Source organism: Lagopus muta, chromosome 11 (assembly GCF_023343835.1).
Source record: "Lagopus muta isolate bLagMut1 chromosome 11, bLagMut1 primary, whole genome shotgun sequence".
Classification (NCBI taxonomy): domain Eukaryota; kingdom Metazoa; phylum Chordata; class Aves; order Galliformes; family Phasianidae; genus Lagopus; species Lagopus muta.
In genome coordinates, this window is record NC_064443.1 from 18721193 (window position 1) to 18734596 (window position 13404).

At 42.7% G+C, this 13404-nt stretch overlaps 1 long non-coding RNA gene across 2 annotated transcripts in view; it reads left to right on the top strand.

Annotated features, from left to right (window-relative positions):
* Nucleotides 1-12587, top strand: part of LOC125698664 (uncharacterized) — a 45087-nt gene extending 32500 nt beyond the window's left edge. The window contains exons 2-5 of one of the 2 annotated variants that reach the window (XR_007379249.1): nt 5321-5702; nt 8575-8629; nt 8797-11405; nt 11877-12587. This is a non-coding gene — a long non-coding RNA (uncharacterized LOC125698664). The remainder of the gene's footprint in view (nt 1-5320; nt 5703-8574; nt 8630-8796; nt 11406-11876) is intronic. The other variant, XR_007379248.1, reaches the window with a different exon arrangement.
* Nucleotides 12588-13404: the final 817 nt, after the last annotated feature.

Genomic DNA, 13404 nt, shown 5'->3' on the forward strand with positions numbered 1-13404 from the left:
TGTTGCCTCTATAAAACAACACTGCACTTCAGTGGATATTTAAGTTACACTGAAACTTAGCAGCAGCGTGGTGTGCTGTTACTGAATGCTTTATTTTGAACCATGAATACTTTCAGTACCTAAAAACATGTGGGAAGTGTGACGATGGCACTTGGCATGTGACCACTGGATCTTCCTCTTGAAATTCCCATTCCTGGTTCCTATGCAGGGCCACTTCTCCTCCACACACGTGTAAGGGGCTGGAGGAGGGTCGGGGTTCTTGGGTGCAGATCTTCCTAATTGGTTGATCACCTGCTTTTGTTGAAACTGATCCATCCTTCTATGAAGATAGAAGTGAGAGCAAGGTCTGGGCTGGGCTGAACGCCAGCAAGGCACTATGCTTAAGCAGTGAGTACGACGATCTTGTTAATAAGCACCACCTTTTGAATTAAGCTCGTGTTTATAGATACATGGCATGCTTAAATGTTAAGTGGAATTGATAAAAATCCTCGTGAGGTTCTGTCAAAGGCAAAGGCTCAATAATAAAGAATTGTGTGTGCTTTCAGCACTGTGGTTACTTTCAGAATTTGGTATTAATCTTAACTCACTGAGGGAAGATGGCGTTAAAGCTGTGATAGTTTTGCACCAATAAATATTTTCCACTTGAAATAATAGCTGTTGAACAAAACAAGATACAGGGAGGCATTACTACAGAGTTCTTAACGCACCAGCATTAAGTCAGTACAAAAAAAGATGTATCCCATCTCTGTATGCACTACTGGAGTGCTTTGTTTCATGCCCAGTTGCTGCAGTCTTCAATTTGGGTTATATCTGCAGGTTAAAATTCTGTATTCTGATCTTTCTAGTGGATTCCTATCACTATTTTATGCACACATTTCCCTATCAAATTCTGGTTGCTCTATTGTTTTTTTTCTGAGTCAACCTTACTCTCTTAATAGAGATACAACAAGCATAGAGGAGTATTATTACTCATTTTTAAATACTCTGAATCTTCTCTTTCCATCTGTCGCTGTAGATTGTATCAGTCCTCTGAGCATCCACTGTACATTTCAAGGAGGGTTGTTTAGGAGGTATGATCCCAACAGATCCTGCACAAGAACAAAATGGTATTGTTCATATTTAACAATGTGGAGACAAGAGTTAATGTGTACTTTAGCTGCCTAAATAGGCAGCACGCTGACTGCCAGCTGTTTTCTTTGGAAATGCTTCACTGTGTTGTCTCTGCCCTATGTTAGTGTTATGCAGGTCTCAGAGGGAAGAGAAGAGGGTAAGATTTATCTTTTTATATTTCCTTGCCTTTTAGATCAGGGAGGTTTTAGTTCCATTTCTGTCAAATGTTCTGACAGGTGTTCTTCCTGCAATCCTTCATAAATAGTTCTCAACATCTGTGCAGCGTTCACCTACCTGGTATTTTCCTTTTAAGTTTTGGTCTTAATTAGGACCCATGTAGACATTTATTTATCTGGTTGTGAAGAGCAGCAGCAGAGCAGAACATTCCCTCCCATGGAGGTAAACTCAGGAGAGGACCTCCGGGCAGGCAGCTCTGTGCAGATCCTTTGTCAATCTCAAGCAATTCCCCTTTAAATCATTTATTTGGAGGTGGCGGGGAGATGCACGAAATCAATGCCATCTGTGTGCTTCTGCAGTGACGTTAATCGAGCTCTTCTGTCAGGTAACTCTTCCCTATGGGCCTCCCTTCAAGGGAATTTTCTAGTTCAAAGGCTCTGCAGAAGCCCAGTGCAGCTCAGCGTGGAGCAGACTGCTGACATCCCCAGCTATGGCATCTCAGCAAGGCTCTGCTGTAGCCAGGAACCAGCTCAGCCAGCCCAGGTCCCCATCCGTGGCCTTGAACTCTTCCAGCAATGGGGCACCACCTCTCTGGCAGCAGTGCTGGGGCCTCACCACCTCTTTCCCTTTCTATTTTCTCTTTATGCCTCCAGCGTGTGCAGGGCATTTCCTTCCAAACCGTTCATTCTGATCAAGGTGCAGTTCACAGGAGCAGCCCATGACTGACAGCATCCCTTGCTGGAGAGCATCCCAGAATGCAGTTGTTATACACACACTGGGGCATGCCTCCCTAAGATCCTCCTGTTTGTTGAACTTTGTGACTTGCTTGGAATTCAGATGGACTTTTTCAAACTCAGAAATGCTTCACTGCCTTCTGCTGGAGAAGTTATTGAGAACAGAAATTGGGAAGGTGTACCAAAATGCTAACTGGGATTGATGGCTTGAGCTGCACAGCCCAGTAAAGTGATAATTAGGGCAACAAAATTAAACAACACAATGTTAACAGAGGATGGAGAGGTGAAATAAAAGGCTGAAGATGCAATAAAGTAACACTACAGAAAGGGGAGGATGGTGTCTGAATCCATCCTGACTTCTTGGTTCAGAGGGGACGAGAGGTGAAGAGGGAGGAATGGTGGCAGTCATCATCTGTCCATGTCCTGGTCCACAGCAGATGTGTCCTCACTGCTCCTCATCCCTTAGACCAGTGCTCTTACCAGTGTGGTTTACAGCAATCTGTACTCTATGAGTTAATTTTTATGCCAGAAACTGGGAAATTCTGCCCACGTTATCAGTATTGGTTGCTTCTTTCTAATTAATCATGTTAGGTTGATTAGAGCCTAATATTCCCAACTTGTTCCTGTGGAAGAGAAAGGTTTAATTTCGGCTGATTATTCACCTTAATGAAAGTTTTACAAGTTGTGTTAAGGATCAAGCAGCTTTAAAGACCGCGTTATCTGGTAACTGCTGTTATGCGTTAGAACTAGAACACAGAATCAGTTAAGTACTGCATTCTATATGTTTATCACCTTGGGACATTTTCCAGACCATGAAATTGGTGCATCCCAAGGCCAACTATAACTCATAAAGTACCACAATGGAATGGGAGCATCCTTCAGTTGAGGTGAGTGTTCTGAGTGGGTATTTACTTAAGGAAGAGTACAGTTTGCTTTTCGTCTTTTCATGAAATTGCCTTCTTCAAAGCCAATGAATTTGTCAGGATGAGTATTTGTAGACACAGGAGGCAACAGGAGAGAATATTTATGGAAAGTGAATTTGAAACTTAAGCTCAAATATTAATGTTAAAAAGCTAAATATGCATTTGTTTTCTAACCAATGAAGCTATAGGGAGCATTGCACACAACTTGAACAGCAAACCTGAGCCCCACTGTGAAATGAAATAGTGGATGGTAGCATTTAACTGCTCATAAACCACAGACATTATTTTACAGGGTACATAATTATATACGATACTGTCTACTAAATCATGGACTTGATAACTTTATATGACCCTAGGAATTTGAGGAGAAGGAAAGATCGCTCATATGCTACTGAACTGCAATCGTATTCATTATTTGTTATCATTATTTCACTCAAATAATAACTAATTCAGTATTATTTTACTCATAGCTTCCATGGCGATCCATTTCAACTGTCTGCAGTAATTAAAATAATTATTTTGACTCAGTGCAAATAGGTTTTGTGCTTTTTTGGGAGCTTCTTTACAACTGCACGAAGAACCAAGCTGCTGTAATGTGATAGAGAAAACAAAAAAACCCCAAAATCTCCTGTTGGTCCTTCAGATGATGACTTACGAGGGGGAAAGATGATGTGTGGAAAGATGGCAATGCTTTAGATTTGAGTAAAGAATGGGAAAATGGATTGGTAACAACTGAAGCAGCTGCTCCTTCCCTTATGTGTGTTTTTGTTTTTCTTTTCTGTTTCTTCCTTATTTTTCTGGTTGTTTGTAGGGTTTGGTTTTAGGATTTGTTTTGTTTTGCTTTTATTTTCTTTTAGCAGCTGCCAGAAAAGACACCTTTGGGAGTTGAGTAGTTTGACATTCAAGGGGTGATAAAATGGACGTACTTGGTCAGAAAACTTCCAACCCTGTTCTCTATCCAGCCTGGCCCCCTGCCACTGGCAGACAAGTTTGCTCATAGGAGGAGATTTCTTTTTTTTCCTGGCAGCTTTGAGGATTTTGTCTGTCTGATTTTTGACAAAGTCGGGATCAATGTTCCACCAGACTTGCTTATGTCTCAGAGCCTTCTCATGGGACTACCACTGCCTCTATCAAGGTGGATGAATTCTTTTTATAGAAAAGCAACCAAACTTTGGACAATGCTTTTTCCCTTAGTAAAAAACAAACAAACAAAAAAAACCAGCATCAGTCTGCCATTCTACTGGGTATGGATCGTGTTCACATAGATTATTTAATGTTTTTATTAGCCCTTGGTGAATATAAAATCCCTAATATTTTTTTACTTCTACAGAAAAAAGGATATTGCTCTTATAATTTGGGTTTTCCTTCTGTCCTCTACTGTAATGTGCTGAGATTACCAGTACTGTGACCTTTATTGTACTTCATCCTTTCATTTCCTGATGCACTGCTCACATCTCATCACGTTACCCAGTCATTGAGGCCTTTTTTTAATAGGTACCATGATATTACTTGATGAAGTTTGAGCGAAAGGACCAGCAGTTGGTTGGAAAGGACCTGGGGAGGACCTGGACACGAACTCAGCCTTGGGTCAGGTTTCCCCAGGTTGTGCTCATGTAGCTTTGAAAGATCTTGAGCTCCCACAGCCTGCTCATGCCTGCTTGTCTCTGCTGTAGAAAGTGTCCAGGTGGAAAACCTGCCCCTCTCTGAACATCCTGGCCCAGCGGTGTGATAGGGATGGCAGCTCCATCATTGAATCCAGTCCCTGAACCCCATGAGTACAATTAACAAGGACACAATTTTGTCTCTCCATTTCCTCCGGGCGTTATGAACCTGAAAGACAACCTTTTGCAGAATTTATGATTCCTATTTGTAATTCAGAGCTATTCACTCAATTATATGTGCCTGGCTTTGTTAGAGTGCAGGAGCTTAAAGGCATCTGTTCCTTAGGCTTGCAACCACTGCCTTCCCCCAGGATGCTTTACCTGGTAATAGGATTTTATTCTATTTTTCTCATGCAGTCCCTGAGTTAAAGCACACAAGGACATCAGCCATGTGAAATGCATGTCACACCTCCCCAAGTTGGCATAAATTCTTATTCCACAGAAATGCCAAGAGGCCAAAACAAGACATGCAATTTTTCTTTCACTAGGAACTATACGTGTACAGTCCAGATTGTCTTGCAAGAGAATTTAAGGCCAGGTGCAAAGAGAGGTAATGGAAGAGCTGGAGACACAAAGTAAATGCTGCTGATTAGACACACTCATTGGCTCGCAGTGGACTCATTATATCGATATGGTGTTACTGCTGTATCATTTTTGCACTGTATATATATGGATAAATATTTATGCATAGTTCTCATTTTCGGTTTTATTCTAGGAGTTGTTATGACTGGATAAACACATTTGTACACCCCGTCTTCAGAAGTGCTGTCAGCAGGGGACTGCAGCAGCTCTCTGAGCTCATCCAGGGACTGATTGGAATTCCCTGCTCATAGCAATAGCAGGATCAATATCATTATTGTTAATGGTCGCTGCGTGTGTGGCTCCAGATGAAAACAGCTACCACGTGTTGGGTTGCTCTCAGCCAAGCCATTCCAGCACCATGCTCTTGCTGTGCCCAGCTGAGCGTGAGGACGTGGCACAACAGCCCTGCCGTGTCAGTGGTGGGGATGCGTGCTGCAGTGAAGTGTCAAGCTGCTTCCACAGGCTGCTTGGATAGCACAGCTTCATTTCTTGCTATGGAAACAATACAGCCAAAGGTCAGTGGAAGAAGTATTATCCTTTTATGCATTTGTATGTGTTTGTTTTTTTTTTCTTTGAATATGTCAGAGATGCACAAAGGCATTGAGATGCCCAAGAGTACAGATGAGTATGTCTTAGGATTTGGGTATGTGGACCTGTGTTTGTGCTTAGCATATCTTTAAAGTTTTGAAATGCATGCTGCTGTTCCCCAGTCTGGCTCTTGTACACTGTACTGCAATTTAAAATGTGCGTCTGACTCCAACAGATGCACACAGTTCATGTAAAGATAGTTTTTCCTTATGAATACATTTGTCTTTGCTCAGTGTGGTCGACAGTCTTGGTTCACCAGAGTGCCTAAAAGAAAGCCATAATAATCAGCTGTGTAAAAGTGATTTTGTAGTACAAATTGGCTTGCTGGGACTGAGAGAATGTTTTGATTGTTATTTTCTCAGTGGAATAGATTGATGTGACATCTGAAATGACAATCAGGAATAGATTCTGAACTGCCACCTTTGTCTCTTAATTACTACGAGTAATTCTTTTGAACAAAATATGGTTATCATCGAGTTCATTCTGTCCCAGTGAGATTAAAGAGTGCTTAAATTTCACTTCTTTTTGCTGTCCCAGGGGTGGTATAATCCCTGTAATTACATCATATTATCCACTGTTATTCATGTATCATCTCTAGTGATACTGGGATCTTCTGCAGATCACTTTGAGTATATTAGACAAGTCTTGCCAATACACTTCTCACTCAACAGCTGAAGATTGCTCTTGTGGAAGCTGCTACTTTGAGTGATATAAAGCTCCCCTCGTTGCTAGTTGAGTGTATGAAAATACTGTCATATTCTGGGCCTTGCTATATTCAAAATATTAAAAGCACTGGGTTTATGAAGTTGCAGTATGTTGTTACTCTCATTCGTGAATTTAGTGATGAATGTGAAGAAGCTGCAGAGGTAAAACACTGCACACAGATGCATGTGGTTGTCATACAGCTATAGTGCAGACAGCATGCAGTGAGTGCTGGGAGGATTGCTGTGCATGTATGGGGAGATGAGTGTTAGACTGAAGGAGAAACTCACCTGTCCTCTCTACTGCCTTGCAGTATGGCACCAGCAATGGCCATGCCTGTCATGTCCCCATAGCATTCAGTTTTTATGATGATTTCTTGCCCATTCTGTACCTCCACTTATTTTTGTAACAGCTTCTTCCAGAATGTGGAACATTTCCTAGCTATGTACCTGGCTTTCCCCATGACTTCAGTCACACACAGTTTTTGTTCAGAGCTGCAGATGTGAGTCCTTGAGGAAATATTGACCCACTCTTCTTGAACATGGACAAGCAGTCCCACCAGTTTTGGTCAACAATTGGCTGATGTCTGGGTTTTCTTGCCAGTGCAGCTCCAATTCCAGAGCTGGCTTTGGCTGTCCATGAGGGCCGCCCATCCTGTGCTATAGGGACAGCACATCCCTGACTCAGACCTTTCCCTCTGCCCAGTCACAGGAGCCCTGGTTGCTGAGTAATGTTTCATCGGGGCCAGACCCCTGCTGCTTTAAGTGTGCTTCACAGTCATTGCAGGATTAATTTTCACGGTTTGCTGATAGCTTTCTAAGTGGAAAATGTGAGTTTCTAGCTTTGCCTTTTCAAGGTGTGCTTAACTCAAGCTTGAAAATTCAGGTTGTATTTGTCCTTTTTTCTTTTCCTAGGGACGTGGCTCAAATACACTGTCATTGAAAGAATTGGATAGAATCATTCCAAAATGGTATTTTCCATGTACTCACCACAGGTCTGGTTTATCCCACCCCAGCATGTTGGGGTGCACTCGATCCCATGGTGGCTGTTCCAGCTCTGACAGCTGGAGGCTTGCTCAGACTGCTTGTGCTTCATCCAACGGACTGGAACAGAAAGCTCTTCTGTGGTTCTGGGAAGTTCTGTCAGAGAAAACAAGGCTGAGCAAGGCTCCTGAGGAGCGATGCTAACAAGCATGCCCCTTAAAGGCAATTAAGATAAATTAGTTGCGTGATACTTCATGCTGCAGCCTTGAGCTCTGTATGCCTTGGGATATAACAAATGGATTTCTCTCTGTTTATTAAGTCTGTAAGCCATCAGTAAATACACAATTGCAGTTATTGGCAGCTCTTCCCTTTGTGTCAGAGAAGCTGGTGGTGAAACACATGGCTCAGGACACCTCCAGCTTTGTTTCAGCTGTACAGCAGTGACTGTTTGTTGTATCATTAGCACCTTGGCCTTGGAAACATCTTTCTTTCCCTTACTTCTTGCTGCAATCTCTGAGGCTCTTGTTATCCATCCCTGGGTGTTTTGGGATCTCCAGCATTCTCCCAATGGCTTGCTGGTGGTCAGAGAATTGTAACACAAGGAACAAGGAACACAAGGAACTCTCTCACTGACTTTCAGTGATGGCAAAAAACAGATCTTCACCCTGTGCCATCCCAGTGACTTTGGCACTGCATCCATTCATGCCACTCCGAAGTTCTAGTCTGAAAGTTTGTAATTCATCCAGTGTTTGCACTGTGCTGATGGGCTCAGCAGTGAATGTTACTTTCTTGCACATATCAGAGGGAGACAAGAAGGGAATAAATGGGCTTAAATAATTAAAGGAAGGCCAGGGAAAGAGCGGTGAGAACAAGAACTCATCTCTGTTTCATGTATGGTTTGTAGACTTCCACGTGTTTTACAGAGAGAAAACAGAGAATGTCATTTAGATTATGAATTTATACATAGAATTCCCTACTGGAACCAATGTGTTCTTTTCACAAAAGGTGTCACAGTGACAGATGTAAATTTCTCATGATTGACTGTAAGTATTAAACCCGTCTTATGCTGCTGGAATGTCATCAGGCTAAAAAAGATCAAATATCTCCATTTCAGATAAGAAAACAATGGCAGAGAGAGAGAGGCTGAACAACTTTGAAGGGGTTTGAAGGTATGTTTTGCATGAAAGCAGTAGAGCAGGGAATAACTCCAAGTTTTTTTTTCCAAGCCTTGCTTTCAACCTGGCAGATCACAGGTCTCCTTGGGCCCTCATTCGTTGATGTTTGGTTTGTAAATATCTTAGTAAACAGATAACTTTTCAACTTTTTGTCTTTACAGGTTATCTAATGCTCTCATCACCGAAGTATACAACCACTTACTAGTGTTCTGTCATGCAAACATGCTCTCTTTTCAAAGATGTCAGCATGAATCTAACTTCCAAGAGCAGGATCACACTTCTGTGCAGCATGAGGACAATAAATGAAAAGCACCTTCCAACAGAGGATGGTTCCCTAGAAATGGTTTTGCCCAGTGACGCTGCATCTCAACCGTGATGCACCCCATGCAGGCATGGAAAGATTTCTCCTCATGGTGGTACGGGGTGGTGCTGGTGCTGGGGAAGTGGTGGGTGTGAGGAGTGCTGCAGAGGGGGGTTGGGGCAGGGCTGTCCTACATCCCTGTGCTCTGGTGGATGAGCACACTGTCAGTGCTCAGAGCGCTTTCTCAAGTACTCGTCCCTTTTTCATAGGACACCTTTGGAGATGAAAGCCTGTGAATCTTCTTTAGCCACTCTGGGGAGCACAGCCTTCAGAGGACTTCTATAATTTCTCTAAACCTGTGATCAAATGCCAAGTAAATGAGCTAGGAAGCTGTCAAAAAAAAAAAAACAAAAAACCCACAAACACAAAAAAAAAACCCTTGCAGTAACCATTTATGAAGACAGGTTTTCAAGGCAATAGCAGGAGGCTTTGTGATATGCCCTGTCACTGCTGGAAAGCTGATGTCATGGCACACTGGGCTCCTCAAAACCCATTGTAAAGCGACTCCTGAGACACAGCAATTACACTGACTGACACGCTGGGACTCAGATCTCCCCTGCTTAGTGCAAACTGTGTTGGGGCAATGCCTGCTGAGCCCAGCACATGCCTTCCAGTTAGTGGATCAGGCAGGGAAAGAAAACGTGCTGTGCCCAAGTTGCATGAGCTCCATTTCCATGCTGCTGGGAGGGATGGATGGCTTTTAGCTGCTGCAGGAACGCTGCACAGGGACCAGCCTGGCCACCCCCAATGGGATAAATTAGTGCTTTATGCCCTCTTGTCTGCTGAGTTTATCGGTGTCTGCTGGTAATGCACATGCTGCTTTGGAGGAAATTTATCACACGCAGAGGAAGGACAAGAGGATAATCTTAGAAAAAGGCTTCATCTGTGCTAGCAAATTAGTAAGACTTTGGGCTAGAAATTGACAGTAAATGTGCTGCCTCCAAATGCTGTCTATAAGTAAACTGAACCTATTAAAATAAATGGGCTATAAGTCTGTTAATATAACGTGCATTTGAGGATCCCACACAGCCCTTATGCAGCCACAGCTTTCATTCTGTTCGTTCTTCTTCAGCAGTTTCTTTTCTTAATCACCCCTCCTAGAGCTGCAGCAGATTCAATCCAGTTGTCACACATCCCATTAGCATTAATCGGGTCTTGGGCCAGAAATGAACTTCATCCCTTAGACTACAGTTCCGTGCTGCTTCAATTTACAAATTAAGCATTGCTGCAGAGCAGCTGTGTGATTGCTGCCACTGCATGCAGGGGGCAAAGCGAGCTGGAGGGAAGGGGACAAGGAAGGAGCTTTGAGCGCACAGTGGTTGGTTATTCTGCAGTAGCAGCCCCAGAAGCTGTGCATCTCAGATGCAGGTGAATGTATTTGCAAGAGTTTTTCTAATGTGGATTCAAGAGTAAATCAACCCATCAAAGATGGATTGGGCCCTAATCCACTGCAGGAAGGTTTCTGAGGCAGGAATATGGGCTGCAAGGAGCCATGGTGTTGTACTTATCTCCCTAATATGAAAGGAAGATCCAAAAGAAGCAGGCTACTATAATTAAGAAAATGTTAAAATAACCAGTTACTCCTCCTGGAATTAGACTTGCTGCTTTTAAAATTTCATTAGATGGGAATCTAAGTCACAGAGAACGTATACGTAATCACAACTGCATAGTTCAAAGAGCCCTCTCAAAAGTGGGATGCCCAAAAGTATGACCTACCTTTGCTTCCATTTCAGATTTCCAGGGAGTTATTAAAAATTAAAGATGCCTTTAAGGAGCTTCCCAGAAAACTGCTTAAATGTAGGACATAGTGTACCAGCAGGTTACAAACTGAAGCAACTTTTATGCAATATATTCTGCTACAAAGCAATTCTGTTCAAAGTATTTAAAGTATTTCAATTAAGAAAAATAATGGTCAAGGACAAACAACATTTTAGTAGGAGGTGATTAGATTATTTCTATGGTTACTGTGCTGAAGCTGCAGCTTGAATTAAAGTTTTAAGATCCACGTTACTTTTATTACAAAATTGAAGCTAATGACTAATTTTTCCAAAGACCAAAAAGTTCCTTTTAAAGGATGGGATGTAGAGGAGAGTCCAAGGCATGAGGTAGCTTGATCTGTTTGAAGTCCCTTGCATGCTTTTACAGAAAATGTGATGATGGTTTTAAGAATTCAGCGTTTAGATCACAACACAACCAACAGGGATAGAAGTATGTAAACACACCATCCCAGACTTCTGCATTCGGAGCCTGAGGGTTTGCTGTGTGTTTGGAGGGATGGTGCTTGTTGCCTTTTTTTACTCAATAGCTCTGAGACAGCATCCCATCACCCCTCTCCATCTTGTCAGTGCTTCAGGAACAAGGTGGCTGTCTTCCCTGTAATTGGTGGTGAGGCAGCACAGTGGTGCCCAGGTAAGCCGAATGTCTTGCTTTGGGTTTGGTTGATTGGACTTGCAATAATTACTGCAAAAACGGGTCTTGCATGACCTTGAGAAAGCTGCTGTCTTTCAGTGCCTCTCCTAAAAGTAGATTTTTCATCTCTAATAAACTGAGGTGAAGCAAAACGGGATGAATATATAATACTAGTACTTTCCTTCAGTATCCCAGTGGTGGCACAAAGGAGACACCAGGAAATGTCTTTTCAAAGCTGCAGTCTCATGGAGCAGCACTGGAGTAACTGCAGTTGAGTAGAAGTGTCTGAAATCGCTGTACTCTTGTTTGGGGTTTGGGGCAGAAATGGATGCAATAGTTGTGCTTAAAAATGTTTTTTAAAGGTCATATTAAGATACAGGAAAAGAATGAAAAATAGGTAACATTTCTAAAGATTGTTAAGAAAGGATTTCATTTTAACTGCTCCTATTTTTCATCCCTCTTTGTCTCTAGCTTTCTTACCAAGAGCCACCATCTGTGTAACATTAAAAATAATCAAGGCTCTCATCTTTGTGAAGAAAGGAAATTAGCTGAAGCACAGCGGTTGCCCTTTTTGCTAAACAAACATGGGCAAAAGATGCCAAAAAGAGCAACCAAGGACCACTCTCTCTGGTGCTTACACTGGCAGTGCCTGGGCTCAGTCTCACCAGTGCTCTGGTGGTGCCCACCTCCAGCAGAGATGGGGCTGTGCTGCTGCTCCTGGCTCCACTCATCTGCTCTGAGGGTGCTGCAGAGAATTCCCCTGCATCAGCAGCTTGTGCCTTGCACAAAGAAGAAAATGATACAGCACAGAAGTACAGTTACAGAAATGGAAAGATAAAAGATGAAGTGAGAATATTGGAAACCAAGTCTCCCAATGAGGCCCTCATCAGCATTTGGTCAGTAAAGGTGATGACGTGAGGATGAGAATGTTCTTATTTCTCATGAAAGCTTATAATGGTCAGTATTCATTTCCATTTCTTTCGGGACAGAAGTTGATGTCAGATGCCCCCTGCTTCAGCCTCACACTGGGACCTGGAGCACAGCTGGTGGCAGTGCTGAGCTTGGCTTCCCCAGCCTGCCAGGTCCTCCTGCTCTTCTGCAGCCTCTGCAGTCACAAACCACCAATCAGTTTTGTCATTTCGTGCTCAAATTTACTTACTTACAGTGTTACTTTGTTTTTACTGAGGTGCTGAAGATTGTTGGTTTTTCTTTTTCACAATTAAAAATTAAAAATGCTTTCTTGTAGTTGTCATGACTGATTTGCAGCTTAATTGCTCCAGGCGCCTTTGGATGGCTGCGGTTTGGTCAGCTGTTTGGAGAGGCGTACTGAGATATCCCAGCTCTCTGATTAGATCACTTTGCTCCATTAGGTCTTAATTCCAATTGATATTTAGCAAAATATTAGCAGGAACATGAAGCTGCAGCGGGATAGAAATGAAGTGGCTGCAGGTGTGGCTGAGGCTGAGGGAAGCCAAAGGCGTTGCCAGCTTGGCCATCCCAGGGCTCTCAGGTGATCTGAGTTCCATCCATCAGCTCTTGAGGGTGAGCTTCTGATGCTGCTCTTCTGCAGCTTTTGAGTGGCAATCTCATGGTAATGGGCTGTGAAGAGCTTGGCTCACGTGGAACTTGCTGGACTTTGGATGGTTTGTTTATTGTAAGTACTCAGACTTGTTAGGGAAGTTGAGTTTCAGTTATTGTTCATTTTCGCTCTCACCCATTGAGGAAAATTTGGGTAGTTTTGAGATTTTTGCTTACTATTCTTGTCAAACTGAAGTAAAATAAGCAGTAACAGAGTAGAATTACAGCAGGATCTTCTGAAGTTTTCTATAATGCATATAAAAGTGGTGATTTTTGTCTTAGTGCACTAGCCACACTTTCCTGATGGTACTTTTCTCCCGATTCTGGATTTGAATGGAAACAAAAAGTAGTGTCATAATCTCTGTGCAGTCCTATTATTAAATTGTCAGATCACAGCCATATTTCTGGCCGCAGTGATTCA